General features: G+C 38.6%; 1 protein-coding gene and 1 long non-coding RNA gene across 2 annotated transcripts in view; one reads left to right on the forward strand and one right to left on the reverse strand.

Annotated features, from left to right (window-relative positions):
* LOC149460055 (uncharacterized) overlaps positions 1–12,511 on the reverse strand; it is a 31,597-nt gene extending 19,086 nt beyond the window's left edge. Inside the window, exons 1-2 of the long non-coding RNA XR_016313159.1 lie at positions 12,345–12,511; positions 2,572–2,663 (exon numbers count right to left, since the gene is read on the reverse strand). This is a non-coding gene — a long non-coding RNA (uncharacterized LOC149460055). The remainder of the gene's footprint in view (positions 1–2,571; positions 2,664–12,344) is intronic.
* Positions 9,354–24,520, forward strand: part of MYOZ1 (myozenin 1) — a 45,520-nt gene continuing 30,353 nt past the window's right edge. Inside the window, exon 1 of the mRNA XM_089680197.1 lies at positions 9,354–9,567. The gene's annotated coding sequence lies outside the window, so the exon portion shown is untranslated. The remainder of the gene's footprint in view (positions 9,568–24,520) is intronic.

Below are 24,520 nucleotides of genomic sequence, written 5' to 3' on the forward strand. Positions count from 1 at the left end.
CCACAAGTGCCAGTTCCAAGATTGAATAACTGTCTAAATAATGGCACGCTTGAATAAAAATTGTCCACGTATAACTGGTACCCCATATGGAGAAATGATGACACCAAGTCCCAAACTATTTTGCCACTGCTCCTCATGTAGTCTGGGCATCTGTTGGGCTCCAAGTGACTATCTTTTCCCTCGTAAATCCAAAACTTATAAGTATAGCCTGTTGTCCTCTCACAGGTCTTCTACATCTTGCCCCATATCTGGCACGCTTGCAGGGGAGAAATTGTTTGAATGCAAGGCGGCCAGAAAAATTAATGAGGGACTCCTCAACCCAGATGTTTTGCTGGGGAGTACAGACATCTGCAAATTTTAGGTTAAGGTGATTTGCGAGGGGCTGAATTTTGTGGAGCCGGTCAAATTCAGGGTCACCCCGAGGATGACAGAGTGTATTGTCGCTGAAATGCATAAAACCTATTATACTCTCATATCTATGCCTGGCCATGGCAGCAGAGAACACGGCATATGATGAATCGGGTCTGCGGACCAACACAACCGCAATTCATTTCTTTTAGTAATGCCCGTGTTGAGGGTTAGGCCCAAAAAAAATGTAAATTTGAAAACCGTAATGAGTTTCAATGCGAATGGTCTGGCAAGGTTTGAATTTGGGTTGGTGGTGATAAATTGTTGTGCATATAAATTGCTTTGATCCACAATCAACGCATACAGATATTCCATAAAAAACAGCTCCAAAAATCAAGGAGGTATGTGAAAGACCAGGATGTACTAGACTGCTGGTACTTGCCAGTTCACCAAAAGGTAGACGGCACTAGTACTGGCACTCTGCTGCATATGAGAGTCATCAAAATTTACCAGCAAGTGCTAACAGAGATCAGGCCTGATTCTGCAAACACTGCCGTTTTGTGTGCAATGTATCAAGTGACAGTGACCTACTGACACTGCACTTGCTGGGTGAGAAGGGGGGGGTAAGCGTAGGGGCTAAACGCAGGTACTGGCAGGTGCCGGGGCTGATCCCGCTAACGCTGCATTTTTGGGGACGCTATACTAATGTGAACGCTGGTATAGTGCTGACCTGATCAAAGATATTGACCAGTTCAGACGCTATACTAGCAATGGAGGATTATTGTACATGAGCGTGTTCCTGGCAATCAAGGGGTTAAATGTGATGACTGATGTACTGACGGGCAATCTGAAGCTATCTGGGAGGGGTGTGAAAACCACGGGAGCGCGAATCACGTATTTATATATATATGTGATTTTGCGTACCTATGCCGCCCTGTAGCAGTATTTCTGCTGTAGGGTGGTCAGAAAGCGGTTACAGAAGAGGTTTGTGTTACGGTGCTGCGTTACTTTAACTGAGAATTGCGCGGTCATGCAACACTGCACCCAAATTAAATTTACATCCTTTTTTTCCCACAAATTGAGCTTTCTTTTGGTGGTAATTGATCACCTGTGCGTTTTAAATTTTTTGCGCTATAAAAAAAGGCTGACAATTTTGAGAAAAAAAAACAATATTTTGGACTTTTTGCTATAAAACATGTCCAGTAAAAGAATTAAAAAATCAAATTTTGTCACAAGTTTCATCCAAAATGCATTCTGCAACATGACTTTGCTAAAAAAAAACCCCAATACGTGTAAATTAATTGGTTTACATGAAAGTTATAGCGTTTACAAATGGCGGGAAAGACACTAGGATATTTAATTTTTTTTATACTAATAATGGCGGCAATCAGCGACATATGGCAGCGATCAGCGACTTATGGCGACGATCAGCGACTTATGGCGGGACTGCGGCGGACATTTTGACACTGGGGGGGAACTGACTTGGGGTCACTGACATCCCCAGTGACACCAATACAGTGATCAGAGAAAAAAAACCCCACTGACACTGTACTAATGGCACTGGGGAGGAAGGGGTTAACATTTTTATTCACTGAAAGGGTTAACTGTGTGAGGGGAGTGTTTTACTAGGGGGCGAGGGGGGTGCTGGACAGGGACAGGCTGATCTGGAGAGATAAACTCTTCTCTCCGGTTCAGCTTGTGAGTAGCTGACAGGCAACTGACAGAGAGCAGGGCTGTGTGTAAACAATGCAGCCCTGCTCTCTGTCAGCGATTGCCGCTAATCTCCGGGAAACGGTCGGTAACGACCGGCCGTGACCCGGCGGCTGAGACCCGCTGCTGACACCCGCGGGACAGGTAGGGAGGGCGCGCCCCTGTTTTGCAAAACCATGTTTTAAAACATGGTTTTGAGCAGCCGTGCCGCACTGCAAACGTTTTCATGCAGTGGCTGGGGCTCAAGTAGTTAAGGCTAGTTAGGTTTAAGCAGGAATTCTACTTTACTGGCAGCCCAATGCACCCTACTAATACACATTTTATGGTAAATCTTGAAACATTAGGAAGCCTACTTAAATGAATGAACCGCCTTAGCATGATGTAAATTATGGCACAACCACAACAGGTATTAAAGTGCCATAACTGTGTGAATGTAACCTTAAAGTGAGTTATCACTCCTCCCTATCTGTCCTATGAATATAAATCATAGAAAATGGAAATCCGATCACTTACCTTCCTACATGCTCTTTCATCAAGAAGCTTATGATATTTGAAGCTTTTTACAGTGAGAGGGGCAGAAACATCATACTGGACATGTTTGATTCCTAATTACAAAAACAAAAAAGGATTAGTTTACCTCCATCTACGTTCATTTCAATCATTTTTACTTTGTTTTTCCAAGTATGAATAAAGTTAACTGAACAAGTAAGTGTACGTAATCCTGATGAAGTCACATGATATGACGTAATGAGTAGGGTGCGCCAATGATGCCAGGCCATAAACCTTCACTTCTTACAGCAAACACTGTAGTGAGTTTTAACCCTGTAGTGTCCCAGGAGGACACATTTTAATGTGAGTTTTGCTAGATTGATATAAATAAAGGCTGTTTTGAGTGGCAATATTACACTATATGGAGCATTTTTTTCACATGGATGTGGAGAGATCTAGAGATGTTTAAAAGTGCTGGCTAATGGTGGTGAAGATCTATGTACCAGTATACCCTCCTGGGTTAAAGGGGAAAGCACAGTTTAACCTGTCATTACGGGTCAAACCTGGAGGTGAGTGCAATAGAGTGTTGAAAGTGGATGAGCACTAAGGGGTAACACAGGAGCACTGTACACGTGTATACAGTAGTGTGTTACACTGGTCTATTTGGAGTACAGTGGATTTAAAGGGACGGTTCACTATTTTTTGAGACCATATTCCGATGACACTTATAACTGGTGTATTTGGATCACAATTTATGGGATATATACACCACACAAGTCCACGTGCTGATAGCCAAGATTTAAAGGGACAGTTCACTATTAAGGATATTTATTTGTTATTTGTGTGCACAATTTATTTAGAGCACTGGTTAAGTGCAGTTTATGGTCCTATATGTATGTATTGATTAGACGTCTGGCATAGCACACATTGATTTTCAGAAGCATAGTCTTTTGTTTTTACACGTATTTATTGTTTAGTAGTATATTTTGTATATATATTGTTGCTCTGCATTTTTCATTTGTTGATGTAGATTGAAGTATTCATGATCATCCATGGTGTATACTTGTTCTATATCAACTAGGATAGATTCATTCATGGATAGATTGTCAATAGAGAATTCAAATGTGGAATCAAGAGTTGAGTTGTCATCAGGATGAAGGCTATTAAATGTATCGGTATTTTTGGAATTTTTAGAAGCTTGAATATTGAAGTATCTTTTTACAGTGAGATGTCTAACAAATTTATTTAGATCTACAAATAAAGTAAAGGGGTAGGGAGGGGTTGAGGGGGCAAAAGTGAAGTTTCTGATGGGAATAAAGCATGGTTTGGTAGGTTGAAAATGTTTATAGTCTGCACATTTTTCATGTGATGTCTACATTTTCCCCCTCTCTTACCTCTTCTACGAGTTTTCTTTTTGGGGCAAACAGAGGGATCTTTCCTAAAAAAGGAGCCACAATAGATGAAGCTGTGGGGAAGTGGCTACTGGAGGCCATCATAGCTGCCATGGGTAGTGTCACTAGCTTTTTTTCTAGATATATAGACCATTTTCTACAACCCTCGGTAAAAAAATCTCCCCTCATACATCAGAGGTGGCATTTACCTATGGCAAATGCTAAAAACATACTCTTGGGAACCCATTTACCTCTGGCTCTCTCTGGACGTCAGCTCCCTATACACATCCATACCACATGAGATAGGTCTACAAGCAATACACCATTTTCTCAATACTGATTCACTTCTGCATCCCCGACAGGCCCAATTAATTTTAGACGTTACAGAGTTCTGTCTAACCCACAATTATTTTGAGTTCCCAGGATATTTTTATCTCAAAAAACTGGAGCTAACTGGAGCTAACTTTGGCCCCACGTATGCCAATCTGGCCATGAGACTCTGGGAACAATTATACATCTGGAACAATAACCCTTTCGTCAATCATTTAATTTTCTATAGTCGATATATAGACGATATCATCATTATCTGGGATGGTCTCTCCACACAGGTTCATGTGTCCAACCCTTTGTCATACCCTTTGTCCAACATTTCAATAACAACAACATGGGTCTATCCTTCACCTCAGTCTGTGATCCTGACAAACTGGCATTTTTGGACCTTGTACTTTGCCTTGACGCCAACACCATTTTCTCCCAAAATTACACCAAAGCACCAGAGAACAGGAATATATTACACACAGCCAATTACTTAAAAACAAATTTCTTGACAAAGGTTATCCTGACTCGCTAATTGAGGAAGCTTTTTCTCTGTACCTCAAACATGAACCAAACACTGCATTTAGCCAAGAACCAGTTTCCCTAAGATTTACCACACAATTCCATAACCAATTCAGTAGAATGGAACGCATACTATAAAAACATTGTTCAATATTACAATAAGACCCACACCTCACATCTGTCATCACAGCCAAACCCAAAGTGACCTACAGGTGAGCCAGAAACATCAAAACCAAAATAGCTCCCAGCAAAATCAAATGGCTGCCCACCAACACTTCCTCTTACTTTCTTAAACATCAAAGGCATGTTTCAGTGTTGCAAACCTAGATGCCTCACCTGTAAACATGATACTCATGGTCAAAAAGAATTCCACGCCAAAGGGAAGAACTGCCCTATATCCGACTTCTTCAACTGCTCCAGTCAATTTGTAGTGTATTTTCTCACTTGACCATGTGGCCTACTTTATGTCAGACCTGCCATTCATGCCCTCCACCAAAAAGATTTGGTGAACACAGGAGACTAGTAGAAGATGGCTCTGATTCACATAGTGTACCCTGACATTTTCTGGAGAACCATTCTAAATCTTCTGAAGGTCTGAAGGTGTGGGCCATCAAATCCATACATTCCAGAATGGCAGAATGCTTCTAGTGCCTGTGCGAAAAGGAGACCTACTGGATCTATTTCCTGGGAACCTAGTCCCTGGAGGCCTGAACGACGAATTAGAGATTAGTACCATCATATAACATATAATAAACAATATAACACCCGGTTCTCTCCGTAAAAATCAAAAGTTAACCATCTATTATAGTTCATTTCTACCATCCAGCTTTAGTTATCATAATTTATCACAACCCTTGTTCATTTTTGTGCACACAATGAGGGCGATTATGTCTTCATGCTGTCCTTTATACAATCCCGACCATACACAACATCTTATTCACACGATTATCGAGAATATACATACACTTTTTTTTATATTTTTCATGTACATATATCTACGGACCAGATTATTAGGGCCTTAGCTATCCGTTGGACTTTATTTACCGATATAGATATATATGCGTATATATATTTCCATATATGTATACATGTATTCTTCTTATATATTTTTGTATATATATAAAATTAAGTCTACATTTGAACGCCTTAACAAGCATACATGCTTTTTCACATTTCTCATATATCTATTACCAATTGCAACATAGGTTACATTTATTTATTCCATTACTCACCCCTCAATAATTAATATGTTTTATTTATTTATCCTTCAATTCATTCATTCATTTCACTATATATCACATTGAACCAGCACACTGAACATTCTTTACCGTGCATTTTTTACTGTTTGTTTTTTCTGTGGGTTTTCGGCATAGTTCTTTCATGCTTTGTTTATCAATTGGCATCTACAAAATTACTAGATTACACCTGTCAGATACCACATGTATTAGTTTTCAAGGTGTATACACAACATTGTGATTTCTGTATATCGATACATCCTGTTATATATCTTCCCTTTATTATATGCCTTTTTATTATTTTTTATTATTTATTTATTTATTTATATACTTAATTTTTCAATATATGTATTTTAAGACATTCCGTGTATTACCCACTGCTGCACTATTATATCAGCTCTCTTGCTGCTGGTCCTTTGTTCCCTAAGCTGCGCCAGCTAGCAGGAAGAGTTTTAATACCCCTCCCCTCGCTGTGGGTACAAATGACCAGTCTCGAGATGGCTGTGTCACGGCCTAATGAGGGAGCACGCATGCTCCGAACATGCGCCAGACCCCGCCATCATGTGACCGGACGTGACGTCTCTGTTGCGCTGAGGGAATCCCAGAACTAGAAGCCACCAAGATCACCGCCAGATGCCGGACATCCCTATTTGCCTAAAGGATCTACATTCCTTCACCAAAAGTGGATGATTGCATACTACAAGCTCTATTCTTCCAATACTTTGTGAGTGGCCTGTATTACTACAAATTTATTTATTAAACAGCTTTTATACTGCACTTAGAGGGCACCACTTTTTTCTTCCTGATCTACCAAAAGTATTGGGAAACCCCTCCAAATCACGGAATTCAGGTGTTCCAATCAGCTCCATGGATAAAATGAAGCTACAAGGCATGCAGACTACTTCTACAAACATTTGTGAAAGAATGGGTCTCAGGAGCTCAGTGAATTCAAGCATAGTACCGTGATAGGTTCCCACCTGTGCAGTATGTCCATCCGTGAAATTTCCTTGCTATTAAATATTTCACAGTCAACTGTTAGTAGTATTATAACAAAGTGGAAGCAATTGGGAACAACAGCAACTCTGCCATGAAGTGGTAGGCCACGTAAACTGACAGAGCGGGGTCAGCGCATGCTGTACAGTGCACAGAAGTCGCCAACTGTCTGCAGAGTCAATAGCTAAAGACCTCCAAACTCTGTGTGGCCTTCAGATTAGCACAACAACAGTGTGTAGAGAGCTTCATGGAAGGGGTTTCCATGGTTGAGAATCTGCATCCAAGCCTTACATCACCAAGTCCAATGCCAGCAATGCAGTGGTGTAAAGCACACCGTCACTCTGGAGTGACGAACCCCGTTTCTCTGTCTGGCAATCTGAAGGACATGTCTGGGTTTGGCAGTTGCCAGGAGAACGGTACTTGCCTAACTGCATTGTGCCAAGTGTAAAGTTTGGTTGAGGGCGGATCATAACTGCGCACCAGTGCACAAAGCAAGGTTCATAAAAACATGGATGAGCAAAATTGGGGTGGAGGAACTTGACTAGCCTGCACAGAGTCTTGACGTCAACTCAATAGAACACCTTTGGGCTGAGTTAGAGCAGAGACTGGGAGCCAGGCCTTCTCGTCCGATGTCAGTGCCTGACCTCACAAATGCGCTTCTGGAAGAATGGTCAAACATTCCCATAGAAACACTCGTAAACCTTTTGTGGACAGCCTTCCCAGAAGAGTTGAAGCTGTTATAGCTGTAAAGGGTGGGCCAACTCAATATTGAACCCTTTGGACTAAGACTGAGATGCCATTAATGTTCATGAGCGTGTAAAGGCAGGCGGCCCAATACTTTTGGCAATTTAGTGTTTAGTATGAATGTTTTATTTATAAAGTGGTGCAGTAATAATGACCTGTTTCCCAATTTAGTTTTGGGTCAGACCACGGAAATGTGTGGCATGGGAAAGCATCACTATGTCCTAAGATGGCCCATTATCATTTATCTGTCCAACCCTCCTCTGCAATTTTGTGCCAGCCAACACTCTGTTTGGCATTACAAGGAATTGTAGATGCATGGGCAGTAGAGGGAACAAGCCTGCTTTGAACATTGGCCCAGTCCTGAATGGTTGCAACTGCTGAAACTCTGTTCCTACACAGTGTATGCTGTATCTCACATACCCTGGCATGAAATGGGAGAATAGTACAGACATTAAAAGATGACTTAAAGTGTTAGTAAACCAACAACAGTAAAATCAGTCTGTATATGCAGTAAAGCATGCTTAATATACTCACTATGGAACCTAAGGGGTTAATCCTCTGCATTGTGTAAAAATGCTGTTTGATCCTTACTTCTCTGATCCTCCCTTTCTTCCAGTGCACCCCTCTTATCTCCTGATAAGACATATTGTGTGGAGACACTCGGCACATGCTCAGTTTGGTGTGTATTGCTTGAAAGGTTTTTTTTTTTCTTGGGAAAGTGCATGGGATCAGCACAGGGCCAATCAGCACTGTCCAGACAGAGGTCAGGGGTTCTGCATCCTCCAAGAGCAGAAAGAAAAGTCCTACTACAAGCTTTAACCAGTGCTCTGCTGGACACTGATAGAAGTCAAAAGACTGCTCTAACTGCTGATGAGAAAAGATATTTAGCAGTTTATATTGGCTAAAATAATTGCACTTCCATGTTCTGTGTACGGTGGGAGACCAGATATAGTGAATGCAGGATCATGGATTTATTAACACTTTAATAAAGTAGTATTTTGTTTATTCAGACCAATTGGTTTATATTCTTTTTAAATACCCAATCATGGCGAAGGTATTATAACATTTCCATTATAGGATATTGTGAATGCGGATATGCTGGGTAAGGCTTAAAAAGTAGTACATAAACCTCTCTGTTCGGAGGATCAATTTTTAATCAATGTTTTTTAATAACTACACTCTCATTGAAGTCCTCCCGCCACTGTGGATCCAAAACTAACAAATGTCATGTCTATGTTAACAATAACTGAGAGTAAGTTATTGATATAGCTCAAATCATTCGACTGCTCTTACATATCAGTCAGCAACATGTACAAGTGGACATGTTAATAATTTTAAAACATTCGGTTGCAATTAAACGCAGTACCCTGCAGAAAGGCAAAATGTGCCAATTTATCTCACCTAATTATGATAATGAATAAATACAGAATATATTCAAAATATAATGGGCCGGCTATAGGTTAAGTGACATAAAGTGAGGTTTATTGGACTTCAGGGCTGCTGAGTTCCACCTTTTTCCTTCCCTCTTCTGTCCTCTTGCCATCTGAGATCCCCCTTACTCCTTTGGCTATTAATAACATCCAGGATGCCACTGCAAGCAACATCCAAGAGTCAAATATACTGCACTTTGCATCAGCACTTTGTGCTGTGCAGACACCCTGGTGCACACGTTCTTCTTTCTCCAACTGCTCTCTGAAAAACAGGACCCCAAGAAATCAAGACACGAAAACCCAAAAAGAAGGACATTTAGATAAGTGCACTCATCAAGCCAAAGATTAATAAGCTGACCTTAAGAGTGACCTCCCAAGTACTGTTCTAAGGTAAGGTTTCTTATTCATAATACGATTTTCAACCAGCAGCAGAGAAAGTCTGAAAGAATTCACAGGAAATGTACTTTGCTATGTAAGAACATAATATGAAAATAAGCACAATTATTTATAAGTGCAGAAATGCTTGGGCTGAAATTGAAGCTCTGTGCAAGGGAATACTGCTGAGCCTGCAAGGCAAACTTCTCGAGTATGAGATGAATATAGACAGCAGCCAAATGCTCCCAGGGTAACGTAAGATCCCTTCAGAGACTTTTTCTAGGTTGGCTCTCTTGGTTGTACCTTAGACCTTTTAATGTTGTATATAAAATCACTTCTTGTTCCCGCTCACTTTTGTCAAAAAGCCAAAAATGCTGTGATATTTGCAACACGTTACCTTTTTCTTTTACATACTATCTTTATTTTAGAATTAACAGACTGTCCTGAGTGTTTAGTATTTTTAGGAAGACAGCATTCAATTTTCCATCTGCTCATATAATAAAGAGAAAATGCAGATAAATATTTGAATTGTGTCTATGAAAGATTTAGTGCTAAGCAGTCTGTACTAAATAGTTTATTATCACTTCTTAACAGTTTATAACACAGTGGGCCTTAAGATTGAAATGTTAACAGAGGTGAAGGGCGATGATCAACATTTAAGGACACCTGTGCTCAGCTCAAACAGTTAATGATGTAAAGGTGAAGTTAGGGCTTTCTAAAATATCCAACATATGCTATATGCAGAATACTGCTGCAATGGCCACCCCATTAATAATCATGGCAATTGTATGTGCATATCTCCCAATGTTTTGAGATGAGAACCCTCCTTTTAGAACAAAGTACATTGGTAATGGACATACCCCTGCCACACCCCCATATATTTGAATCGTGGAGAATTAACATGCAGATAGGGATTTGTTAAACCCACTGATGCTTTTTTTATACTGGTTTTTCAAAAACAAATTTGATACTTTAAATATTAGATTAAAGGCATAGTATAAAATGTATTTGGTTGTACAATATAGATTTTTTTTTTTTTAGAAGTCTATATCAGACCAAATAGAGGATGAGGATAAATGGGGGCAGAGAGTTGATTCCAAATGAAGGACAGTTGGGAACTATGTATAACTATGTATAATAGATACCATATGTAATTATATAATGCTGTTGTGTGCTACTATATATTATACAACACAATGTATAGAGTGCAACAACAAACACATCCTAAATCTGCTGCCACATAATGAGATTGTATTTCTTGGTGAGTTTGAAATTTGGCTTATTTGTATATAGATAACTTTGGGTTTTTAATGCTTTCATAACCTCTTTCCCAATAAAAAAGTTTTCCCTTACACATGATTGGATGTTTGATGTGTGGACAGGTTCATTTCATTATATAGCTTACTAAATAAGCCCTGGTGTGCTTTACTCCAATGTTTAGAGCTGTCAGTTTGTTATCGCTGAACCTAATTGACAGAGTTTAGTAGGTTAATTCCAGTGTTTCCCCACTAGTAACAATGCAACATCTAATCTGAGTCTTTTTATGGCCATAGAGATCACATTGAGGCAGTATAGAATTACTGCCTTCCCTTGGGTCCTGGCAGTGTAGTTAGGTTTAAATTGGTTGCCTTGCCTCTGGCATGCCATGTACATGATCACACTGTCACTAGGAAACTCACCAGAAACAAAATGTGCTTGTATCAACCACCTATATTGCAAAATGTACAATGGGACCGATAACTTCCACTATGGGAAACTCCAGTTTCTTATATAAGGGTATGAATATGATTCCGTTTCTGAAATTATTTGATAAGATCTAATTTTTGATTCTTAAAAAGGGTACAGTACTTCTGGGTTTTTCCTTAAATTATTAAATGTTTAGGATTGAATATTGTTCAATCAGAATTCATTTACTAGCTTACTCTCCTTGACAGGAAGCCATATTTAATACCACAATAAAACATTTCAAACATTTCCAGCTGACAACTCTGGTGACATTTTATACCACGTATGTGTTAAGTATGACGTTTATATTGTACAGCTTCGATTAAAAATACCCTGTGTGATGGGCCAGCTTGTACTTGCTGTGCAATTGGATTGAGAGAACTGTATATGGTTTGTTATGGCAAGTACAGCATCAGTTCAGCATGGGAGTATGCCACTTGTCTTACAAGAACTCAGAATGGCTGTTGGGCCACATAGGTATTATATGATATCTGCAATTTTAGTATTCTTCATACCTGATTGGGACCTTTTAAAGTGTATATCCAGCCCAAATGTTTTTTTTTAGTTTAGGCCAGAGAGGTGAAGGAGAGAAATTTCTACTCATTTTTGTTCCAATGACAATGGTTTCATCTATTAGATTGTAAGTTTTTATGAACAGGGCCCTCTTAAACCTCTTTTATTTTATTGAATTGTAGCTGTACTATGTCCCTTTATAGTATAAAATGCTGCACAAACTGTTGGTGCTACATAAATCCTGAATATTATTATTATTAATAATAATAATAATAATAATGAAAATCTGACAGAAAGTGGGGGAAAATTTCCTATAGCCACACAGATTGAAATGAAAGTAAATTTTTTTAGCAGCATAAGGGAAGGCTAGAACCCCTGTAATGATGTTATTGATATCTGTGTTTCTGTTAAAGATTCTCCCTCCCTTTCTGTTGAAATCGATGATATTGTGACATTAAAGTGGAAAAGTCTAACTATCTTAAAAAAAATGCTCTGTTGCCCATCTTACTTATCCTAACTAACCTGTATAAACAAGATGTACTGTATATACTTACTTATTTTTAATCCACTCTGGTGCAGTCATGTGATCCTGCAGCTCTGGCTTATGGGAACTCGACAACAGCTGGGAATTCCAGGAGCCATGACATCATCTTTAGTCTCCCATGCACCTCTTCTCCCCTGCAGCAGTCACTCACTGACATAGGAGAGCAAGAGCTGGGGAATCACATGACTGGACCAAAGCTGATTAAAAATAGGTTGGTATACATATCTTTTTTTATACCGGCTTCGACATCCATCCCTGTCTGTAGCTAACTGTTTTATGTGCAGTGACATGCAAACAGTGGTGGTCGCTGTGAGCTTGCCATTAGTTTATATGGGCTGAGTGGCCATTGCTTTTTGCATACCCTGGCCATTTCAGCAGCAATAATCAGCTGATTCTTATCATTGGAATCTGGTGGCTGCATCTAAATGACCATATGAAGGAGGCCTAAGTGAAGGAAAATTTCTCTAACCAAGACCGAACAACAGCGAAAAACTAAACATGAGTTCTAGTCCATTTTGATTCAAGCCACAAATTAAAAAACATACACATTAAAATCCAAATCCAGCTTGAGCAGAAAAGCAACATGTTCAATCCCTGGCACCCTGTAAACATAAAAAAGGAGCTCCGGCTGTGATACACATCCGATCTCCTGCACTGTCCCTCACAGACTCAGCAATCCAGTGATACTGCTCTTCTCCTTCAGGTTAAATGACTCCCAGTGTAATTTAATCTATTTCCTGGGAGCTCAAGGTGTCAAGATTCAGCCCTCCACTATCTGCTCACTGAAGAACAAAAGGGTAAAGAAGACCCATGACACCATAAGACACAACTAAAGACACCTGTAAACTAGGTAACTATACAGATTGTTTCTACATCAGTGCAGCGGTGCTTCATTGAAGGAACACACTATCTCTTATTGCTATACATATTATGTTGTACTGAATAGATAAAATGCTAGGATTTAGAATTGTGGAAAAGAATATGCTTACCAAGTGACAAGCCTTTTCTTTTCCAGTTAAGTCCTTGAACACATGGAAGTTTTTAAACAAAAATAAATATGCCTATGATATAAAAATAGGAAAAGAGTAAGTGGGAGTTTATCAGTGCTTACTCTATTACCCTCAAGAAGAAATGCACTATACAATCTTATATAAAAAACATCAGATTTTATTATACAAATATGTTAAAAAATGGGGCATCCCCATAAAAGCATATGTTGGGTATTTGTAGTAAACAGTCAATGCAGCATCACCATATACCTTCCTTTGTCAATATGTAACTATTACAGTCTTGCATAAAGAATGTAACAAATTCATAGCGATATTATTGGAACACAGAATAGACCAAAAAAGTAGGAAGGAGCTGTATTCCAACGCGTTTCACAGGGTGAGCTTCTTCAGGGATTCACAAGGTGCAGCTGATAACAAAAAGAGCATCTTGAACATAAAAGGATAGAGTCAATAAAAGCATATTAAAGGGTACACAACATAAAACATAAATTAATATTACAAAACACATACATTTTACCACTACTGATAAGAGACCCAAGGCAGACATGGCTGCGGAGCAGGAAAGCATGGTTGGAAAAATACAAAGACATTCAGGTGGGCCCAGCCAGAAAGCTGTTTGCTTGTTTGAAGGTGCCAGGCTGTGTCCTTTAACATCATAACATCTATATTGTGGACCAATTTCATGTATGGAGGAAAGAATCTATATGAGGTACCTAGCTTTATATAATGGGTAAATGTGATGAACTTGAGATTGTTTCTTAGTCATATCATGGAAAGGTTCCCAAACACAGTTTTCCATTCTGAATAGGGCACCTCTCATACTTTATAGATTTTAGTACCACTTCGGTCTTTCCCTCTCTTTGTGTTTTCTGCTCAATATTGGGGTCACCAGTGGTCTTAAGAGTGTGTCAGCATTGCCTATATATATATATATATATATATATATATATATATATATACATATATATATATATATATATATACACTCATTTTTTATAGATTGTGTAGTCTGGGGTGGAGATTTCCCTTTTCCCCTCATATGTTGCCTCAACGCTGTCCAGCTGGGCCCATCTGAATGCCAACTGTGCTCTCCTCTGCAGCCATCTCTGCCTTTGGTCTCCATTACTGTAGTAGTGGTAAAATGTATGTATTTTGTAATAGTCATTTATAAATAATGGGGCACTTTATGTTTTAGGATGTGTGCCCATTAATATGCTTATATTGACTTTATGCGTGTATGTTCAAGATGCTCTTTTGTTATCAGATACACCCTGTGAACCCCTGAAGAAGGTTACCCTGTGAAACGCGTCAAAGTACAGCACCTTCCTACTTTTTTGGTCTATTCTATGTTTTAATATTATTGCTATGAATATGTTACATTCTTCATGCAAGACTATAATAATTACATGTTGATGAAGAAAGGCGTACGGGGTTGCTGCATTGACTGTTTACTACAAATACCCAATATATGCTTTTATGGGGGATTCCATGTTTTTTAACATAATTGTAAAATAAAATTTGATGTTTTTTATATAAGATTGTATAGTGCATTTCTTCCTGAGGGTAAAAAGATAAGCACCGATAAAGTCCACCTTACTATTTTCCTATTTGAAATTATATACAATCTGAGATGTGGTGCTAATGGCTCAATTGTACCTGGTATTTCTTGTTTTAAAAAAGTGCATAGCGTAAAATCCTGAGATATTTCTCTGCCTGGGGATCCTCAGGTGGAACATACAGCCAATCTTAGAACTGAATAGCTATACACGGCTCTTCTTAGGTAAATGTCTATGCTTTCATACTTCAGTGTAAACAGGCGCATGCACATATGATCCCAAACACAGAGTTTCTGCATTCGAGGAATACATCATATGCGCAGGCACCTGTTTATGCTGCTATACTAAAACATCACCATTACAGTCATGTACAGCCATTCATTTCTAGGGCTCAATGTACTTGCCACCTGCAGCTACATTGGCATTGAAAAATTGATGGGATTTTACTGTAGTCATACTTTTATGCCTCAAAACGTCTGTGCACATGAAACCTCACCATTAGGGGTTGTGCTTCAATAGAATGAATGACAAATGCTGTCTTAGGTTATTACATAGATGCAAACACAATTTGTCGATTCCCTTGAACATGATTGGATATTCAAAGTAAATACAGTTTCACTATATTCACTAAGTTATGTCAACACAGTGGCTAAATGGTTAGCATTTCCGCCAGGCAGTACTAGGGTCATTGGTTTGAATCTCAGCCATGGCACCTCCTGCCTGGAATTTGCATGTTCTCCCTGTGCCTGCGTGGGCTTCCTTCGGGTACTTCGGTTTCCTCCCACACTCCAAAGACATGTTGGTAGGTTAATTGGTTCCTGTCTAAATTGACCCTAGTATGTGTATGTATGAATGTGAGTTAGGGACCTTAGATTGTATGCCCCTTGAGGGTTAGGGACTGATGTGAATGTACAATATATATGTAAAGCGCTGCATAAATTGAAGGCACTATATAAGTACCTGTAATAAATAAACATTCACTTTGCAAAGTGAATAGAACTTTCTCTTCTTCACTCTTGTAGTAAGTCAACTCCTACAACTCTGGCCAGGGTACCTTCACTCAAAACCCCTAAAACTGAAAAACGTTAACACAATATTCTATTACGTTGTACTGCAGTCATTGCAGGACTTTTTTTTAAATCTTCCTGGTATGGATTGGTTTATGAGGAGCAATGGGTAGTGATGTGAAATTCCGAGGATCATGAAAGGAACATTTTTTTTGTCAAGGAACATACTGGTCATTTAGAACACAAGCTACCAGATGAGTAAGGTGTAGAGTTACATACCATTAAATATACAAAACTATAATGTCCATATAGACACTTAACTGTAACAGGCAAATAAAGTACTTAGTGTATGGCTACATAAAGTGTTATCAAACAATGGTCTTTATTAGGCCCCGGCCTATAAAGGCCAGGCATTGTAGTGCTAAGTATATAAATTGGCTGCGGTTTTAAAATATTTGATCACTACCTTCTGCTAACTGTAATTGTATATAACATATTGGCACTTGTCATAAATATGCCTGTATTTTGGAATGTACATTACATGCAGCCTTGTACATGTCGGATCTGAAAGCCTGATTGTAACAGAAATAGGAATTTTAAAAATATGTTTTTATTTATAAAAGGATGCCATTTATAAAAAGGTGGGATGCTGTGTAAAATCTACAGAATAAAATGATTTGCCAATCTCATAAACCCATATTGTATTCACAATAGGAAATAGAAAACATTTCAAATGTTTAATCTGAGAAAATGTGCCATTTTAGGAAAAAAATAAGGTAGTTTTGAAATTGTTGACAGCAATACATTTAAAAACAGTTGGGACAGAATAATGTTCAACGTAAAATTGCAAAGACTTTAAATATATCATCTACAGTACAGAAATCTCTCTGTGTAAGGGACAAGGCCGAAATGCAATATTGGATGCCTGTGATCTACAGGTCTTCAGATGGCACTGCATTACAAACAGGCATGATTCTATAATGGACATCACTGCAAGGGCTCAGGAATACTTCCAAAAATCACTGTCTGTGAATGAAGTTTGCTCTGCCATCCAAAAATGCAAGTTAAAGCTCCATCAAGTAAAGGATAAGCCATATCTGAATATGATCCAGAAACACTGCTGTCTTCTCTGGGTCAAAGCTCATTTAAAATGGTCTGTTGCAAAGTAGAAAACTGTTCTGTGATCAGAGGAATCGAAACGTGACATTCTTTTTGGTAACTATTGGTGCTGTGTGCTCCAGACTAAAGAGGAGAGGGACCTTCCGGCTTGTTATCAGCATTCAATTCAAAAGCCTACATTCCTAATGATATAGGGTGCATTAGTGCGTATGGAATGGGTGGCTTGCACATCTGGAAAGGAACCAATGCTGAAAGATATATCCAGGTTTTAGAGCAGCATTTCTTCCCCTCTAGATGATGTCTTTTTCAGGGAAGGCCTTGCATATTTTAGCAGGACAATGCTAAACAGCATACTGCATCTATACTGCATACAGCATGATTTCATAGTAGAAGAGTCCAGGTGCTTAACTGGCCTGCCTGCAATCCAGACCTTTGACCAATTGAAAATATTTGGTGCATCTTGAAATGAAAAATACAACAAAGACGACCCAGGACCCAGGACTGCTGAACAGTTAGAATCTTATATCACGAATATGGAATGACACAACATTCCTCTCTCAAAACTCCAGTAACTGGTCTCCTCAGTTCCTAGAAGTTTACAGTATTGTTAAAAGAAGACGATATGCTACATTGAGGCAAACATGGCCCTGTTGCACCTTTTTTAAAACGTGTTGCTACCATCAATTTCAAAATGATCCTATTATTTCTTAAAATGGGTCATTTTTTCAGTTTAAACATTTGATATATTTTCTAATGTGAATAAAATATGGGTTTATGGGATTTGCAAATCATTGCAATCTGATTTTATGTAGATTTTACACAGCGTCCCAACTTTTTTGGAATTGGGGTTGTATCTAATCTATCTCTTCTTGTAATTGCACGTAAAATATTTCTAAATAAGAGCAATAATGTGGAATTGAAATGCATCTAAAATCACAACTTTTTTGTTTTTTATTTGTATAAAGTGTTAAGGGATTAGGGCCTTTTGTCAGTTTTTTGGTTTTTTATTTCACAAGGCACCAGAAATAAATGTCATTAACAATTAAAGAAGACATATTGTTATACTTGACATTGATAGGTTAGTTAAGAAATGCAATATAATTGGACCACTGGACCCCTGGAGTCACTTTTTCAGTTTTTATTGCTGTCTCCATCTGCATTACCCTAGGTTCACACCTATGCGTTTTCTGCAGCGCTTTGCAGAAACGCAGTACAGTCCATTTAACGTGATTTCCTATAGTACAGGTTCACATCTCTGTGTTTTCACCCAGTGCATTTTTTGGAAAGGGTCAGGGATTTTTTTTAATGCAAACCGTTGCGTTTTTGGTTCTATAAACTTCAACGGGAACGCTGCAGAAAAGCATGTATTGCGTTTTTGCTGCATTTTTGCAGATTTTTTTATCTACTTGTAGGTAAAATATTATTTTTTTTTTTTTATTAGGAGCCTGCACAGCATTGCACATGTGATCAGCAATGCAAGCCGTCAGCCGCAAAGGCTGATGGCAGTTGTAGTTCTCCCATTCACAGAACTAACACTGCAGCACAGCTGTGTTTTTAAAAATTGTGATTGCGGGTGAGGAATAGACGATCCCCGGTCTGCTGTCGCAGGGATGGGGGGAGGAGGGGAATCAGGGCTGAGAGCTGCAGGATCCAAAACATGTTACATGTTCCTCCCTAAAAACAGGTGGAATATGTAATCTGTTCCCAAAGGTTACTTATACTTTAATAAGGTAATAGGCTTGCTCACCAAATATTTGATCTGAAGCAGTGCATCTGGTGTAATAATCTGGTCTAGTTTATAAAAACCAAAAAAAAAGTCCTAGATTTTTACTTTGCCTTTGAGCTTGTGCAGCTTTGTTGGTGGAATACTGGAGTAGATTTACTAAAACTGGAGCACTCAGAATTGTTCAATTAAACTTTCAGAATTAAACCTGAAAGCTGATTGGTTTCTATGCACAGCTGTGCCAGATTTTGCACTCTCCAGTTTTAGTAAATAACCCCCAATGTGTCTTTTAACAGTTTGCAAGAGTGGGCAAAGTGTTCTATACCCTTCCTCCAGTTTAGACATGCCTTAACACTGGTTGTATGATGTCAGATATTTTGAATATATTAATAAGGGCCACCATACACAGCTCAATTAATGGCATCTTAATTTAAATACATGGCTTACAGATGGAAGAATATGCCTGCCGTTGTATTCAGGTGGTCACTGCTGAACAGGCAAGCTGGATAGTGCTTGCAGCGCAACCCTTGGCTTGAATTTCAGCCAATCCAGTGGGAATCGGACAAAAGTAAGGCTGTCTAAGGGAGCCTTACAGTGCATGTTACACCAACATTTCATATTCCTGATATGAGTCTGTGTTACCATATAATTGTATTAAAATATATCCTGTTCTCTTTGTATTGCCTCCTTTATGTGAGACAACTGGTGATCCTGCCAGTACTCTTGCTTTACTCTTTCAAACTGCTCAGGCCAGGCATGGAAACACATCCATCCCAGCATGGTCAGTTTACTGCCTAGAATTCCATTTGGGAGCACATCCTGCCTGTAGTCCAGTTATCAGACATGTGCTGACATCCTTCTCCACAGCTCTTCACTGGGAAGATCATTGTACCCCCCTCCCCTTGTACAGCTCTTCACAGTGTATTTCTGTTTTTGCATTTTATACTGGGCTGTGTCTGTGCTCTGTGTTCCATGTGTGTGTGTATGTTTCTTTGACTTGCAGGTATGTTTATGTATTTTAGAAACTAATAAAATAATTTTTGCTAATTATTATTATTCATTTACTAATTATTGAAAATGTAGAAATTTGTTTTTATAATGCATTTTAAAAGAATTGGCCATTTTTATTTTAATTGGCATGGCTCATCATTCTTTTATTAAAATAAAAGTCATTTGTGATTTACAATGACTTTTTGCAATATTTTATGATATATATATATATATATATACATATATATATATATATATATATATATATTTATTTATTTATTTTCAAAAGCTGGCAACTCTAGTATGCCACCTAAAACATACTGATTTGACAAGGTATCAGCAGATTTCAGTAATAATGTTCTACTTATATTTCTTTAAATACAGTGTAAAACCGTAAAAGCAATGTTAATGAGAACACTTCTTAATATTCATCATACTGTATCAGAATCTGATGTTATGTACATGACTATATGTCTGGAAAACCGTATAGCTAACTGACCTAAAACAGTTCCACAGTGCCTCAGCAAAGCTAACTCCCATGTGTGTACCTGGCTCTGCCATGTAATTTATGCACACATACACATGCATGCTCTTGAGACCTGCATTTCTGTGATAAATTTATAGAAAAGTAAGATCTCAAAAAATTAAAAATGAGACAAATGGGCATAGCTTGCTAAATGGATGGGTTGTTTTTTAATTTATTCACAAAATTGTTTTTACAGTTTATTTCATAGTTTTCTTTTAACATTTTCTTTCTGCATTTTTAAAACAAAAAATTAATATATTGAAAATATATCAGCTTCATACCTGAGATCATAGGCTTATGTCACACTGTTGATACTGTCAGTGGCAGCAAATCACCAGTAACAGGGTCTTTAGACATTGCAAGCATTGCAGGACTGGCTGGAATTGCAAAGTGTTGTTCCCTCACTGGAATATACACTCACTGGTCACTTTATTAGGTAGACCTTGCCAGTGCCAAGAAAATCTCCCACACCATTACACCACCACCACCAGCCTGAACCGTTGATACAAGGCGGGATGGATCCATGCTTTCATGTTGTTTACATCCCTACCATCTGAAAGTCGCAGATCAGTCTGCCCATTCTCATCTGACCTCAACAAGGCATTTTTGTCCATACAGCTGCCGCTCACTGGATATTTTGTTTTTTAGGCCATTCTCTGTAAACCCTAGAGATGGTTGTGTATGAAAATCCCAGTAGATCAGCAGGTTTTGGGATACTCAGACCAGCCCATCTGGCACCAACAACCATGCCATGTTCAAAGTCAGTTACATAGTTACATAGTTAGTTCGGCTAAAAAAAAAAAGACAAAAGTCCATTCAGTTCAACCATAGAACAAAAAAAAAGTTATAATACTATACCCACAGTTCATCCAGAGGAAGGCAAAAAAACCCCCAGCAAAGCACGATCCAATTTGTACCTGCTGGGAAATTCCCTTTTTTCCCCATTCTGATGCTTGGTTTGAACTTCAGCAAGTTGTCTTCACCACGTCTACATGCATTGAGCTGCTGCCATGTGATTTGCTGATTAGCAATTTGTGTTATCAAGTGATTGAACAGGTATATCTAATAAAGTGGCCGGTGAGTGTATATTCTGCAGCATGTTGGCCAGCAAAGAAGTGACGCCTTAGAAAATTTAAATAATTTCTATCAATCCTCTTGCTGGTCAGTTGCTGCCAGAGACAGGATCCCCAGTGTGAAATTCACTGAGCACAGATGAGCTCACTAATACAAAAACAAAAGCACATAAATCCATGTACAAGCATGCATTATTTTGCTGACAAAAGAGAGCATTGATTTGTCTTGCTGGCAATGTGAGCTTAACTTTATTAAAGACAAAATTGCATAAATATCTAAAATGCATAAACTATAGGTGCCTACCACAATCTTTTATTTCTCATTCCTAGCTGGATGCTCTACCAAGAAATTCTACTAAGTTAAAGAGCTCTTTGTTATCTCCCCATTGTAGGATTCTTGCTGTGTCTCAATTGCCAAAAAAGGATTTTATATGTGACATGTTCTTAACTTTTGATTAAGGCCTGGTATGACTGAGCACGTAAGCAGGTGTGGCTTTTATCTTGCATGACATACTAAATAAATAAGATTTATACTGAACACTTGGTGGGTACTTTTTATGTTAGCACCAAAAAAAGAAAGATGCACAGCACAGGAACACATGATGTGAGTTTGCAGTGACATCTAGAATTAAATATAGGAATTTTATGGTTGCTTTTGATTACATAAATATCACATTAAGAACAAAGTTACTGGATTTTTTGAAGTTAGCATGATTGTGGTGTTTCCTGGACAGCAATTCACTAATTGATTTTAATTGTCATCTGGAGTGAAATTCAATAGGCCTGTTCATGCCCCATTTACTGGGAAGAATTACTAATCTACCAATAATTGGGCCAAGAAAGAGAAGACGACTTTGGAAGATGATAGGAAAGTACTTGGATATCGAATGGCCAGGATGGAAGATGCTGCTGCAAGATGGCCACATTTATGTATGTATGTAATCACCATAAGACTGATTCTATTGTCCTAAGAAAAACATGGTAAATTGATAAGGGAACCAGTAGTCCAGATCTGTCAGATTTATACAAACATGGTATGATCAGATCTCTGAAGACAGTGAAGAAAGATCATCCAAAACTGAAGTCAAACAAAAAAACAACGTAATCAGCATTACCACACTTTTGGGCACATAAGATTACAGAAAAATATCCAGCCATTGCACCAAAAAAAACAAATCTGCACAAGTCCAAGGGTGCCCACAGACACAGAAGGGAGGTTGGCCAGACAGGCATGGTCCCAGCGTTCTCTGGCATATCCAAGGTCCAAAAGAACCATGAAAAAGAACATTGTTCTGTTAATGTAGAGGGAAGGGAGGAGCCAATGCCTCCCCAAACCCATAGGTTTTCTAATCTGCCCAATCAATAGTTCCCCCAAAAAGATAAAGGGCCTCCCATCATTGAAAGATCAATACCTCATATGACTGAAATGTTTTGAACCTTTAACAACTATTTCACATATAAGGACATCCTAAAGTAACTGTCATGAGGAGTATGGGAGGCAGCCATTGATGACTAAAAGTGTTATTTGTTCGGCTATTAAGCTGCTACTTTGGCTTTAATGCTTTTTGAGTCTCTGACCTGGATCAAGTATAGAGATAGTTCATTTTGACACTTTTCTGATTCACAGCATATTTGTTCCAATTCCTAGACTCAATGTTATTGAAGTCAGAAACAGAAAGAAAACTGGAATTTCAAAAATGGGGACAAGCAACTGCAGACCATATACTTTTCTTAGGACAGCATCATTTTAAGGTTGGCTATAAATTGGCAAAACATTGATGCAGGGTGGGAAGTCTGCCCACATTTCTCAGAACTGCTACAGTACTAAACCTGCTATGGTTTCTCGACACAAATATGCTGCAGGGGTTATATAGTTTTTTTCCATAGAAAAGGAAATAATCAACCAGCACTCAAACATTCTCATTATGACTTGTAAAGATGCAAGTGCCTTTCAACTATCCAATAACTGCAAAGCAAGAATCTGCTACACTGTAAGTGATCTTTAGTCCATATATAGTCTAGAGCAGGGGTCTCCAAACTGCGGCCCTTTGCTAGCCTTTATATGGCCTTTGGGGCACTATTCCTCCCACTGGTACCAACAATGGGGCACTATTTCTCCCATTGATACCAACGAAGGGGCACTATTCCTCCCACTGATACAAATGATGGAGCACTATTCCTCCCACTGATACCAACGAAGGGGCACTATTCCTCCCACTGATACAAATGATGGAGCACTATTCCTCCCACTGATACAAATGACGGGGCACTATTCCTCCCACTGATACAAATGACGGGGCACTATTCCTCCCACTGATACAAATGACAGGGCACTATTCCTCCCACTGATACAAATGATGGGGCACTATTCCTCCCACTGATACAAATGACGGAGTACTATTCTTCCCACTAATACCAACGATAGGGCACTACTCTTCCTCCTACTGACCACCAACCCTGAGGTCATGTTTATTGTCACTGATGCTGGGCTCAGGACATTTTTACCCCCACTGGCCACAACCTGGCCCTCCTAAAGTCTGAAGAACAGTAAACTGGCCCTTTGCTTGAAAAGTTTGGAGACCCCTGGTCTAGAGTAACAAAACACAACATTTACAAAGGCCATGAGCCTCCGTCAATTTTAGAATTACAAATATAAATTATTAAAAAGACTCTATATTCTTTTTAAAGCTGCTTGAATGAATACTTTTTTTTTAATAATAGTGTTTCAAAACCTTCTTTTTGTGTTTAACTAATTGAAAGCCTGTCTGGGGGCAGACATGTTTTTTCATTACACGTTGCTCTTTTACAAGGAGTATGCTACAATGCTCTGCTCTTAATACAAGTCTATCAATTATTGCAGATGAAATGAAAAACTGAGGCCAGCTGATTTTCTTTTACAGTGATTTACCAGACATGATGATCCCACACCTTGATGTGAAACTAGCTACTAGAGGGAGAATGTACCAGCCTATACCTTCACACAAATATGAAATGGCACACATATACAAAAAAGAAGCAATAATAATTCCAAAAGTAAACATACCATAGACAGGAGTTTAAAAAAATGCAGCAATTTTATATACTTGGTTTCTGTAATATTCTCTCCAAACAAATGTAGTATTTAATTATCAAATTTATTTTAAGAATTATTTTGTATATTGTTAAAGAAAATGTTTAGTGTG

Source organism: Staurois parvus, unplaced genomic scaffold, assembly GCF_062004578.1.
Source record: "Staurois parvus isolate SC_StPar_1 unplaced genomic scaffold, SC_StPar_1.0 ptg000236l, whole genome shotgun sequence".
Lineage (NCBI taxonomy): Eukaryota > Metazoa > Chordata > Amphibia > Anura > Ranidae > Staurois > Staurois parvus.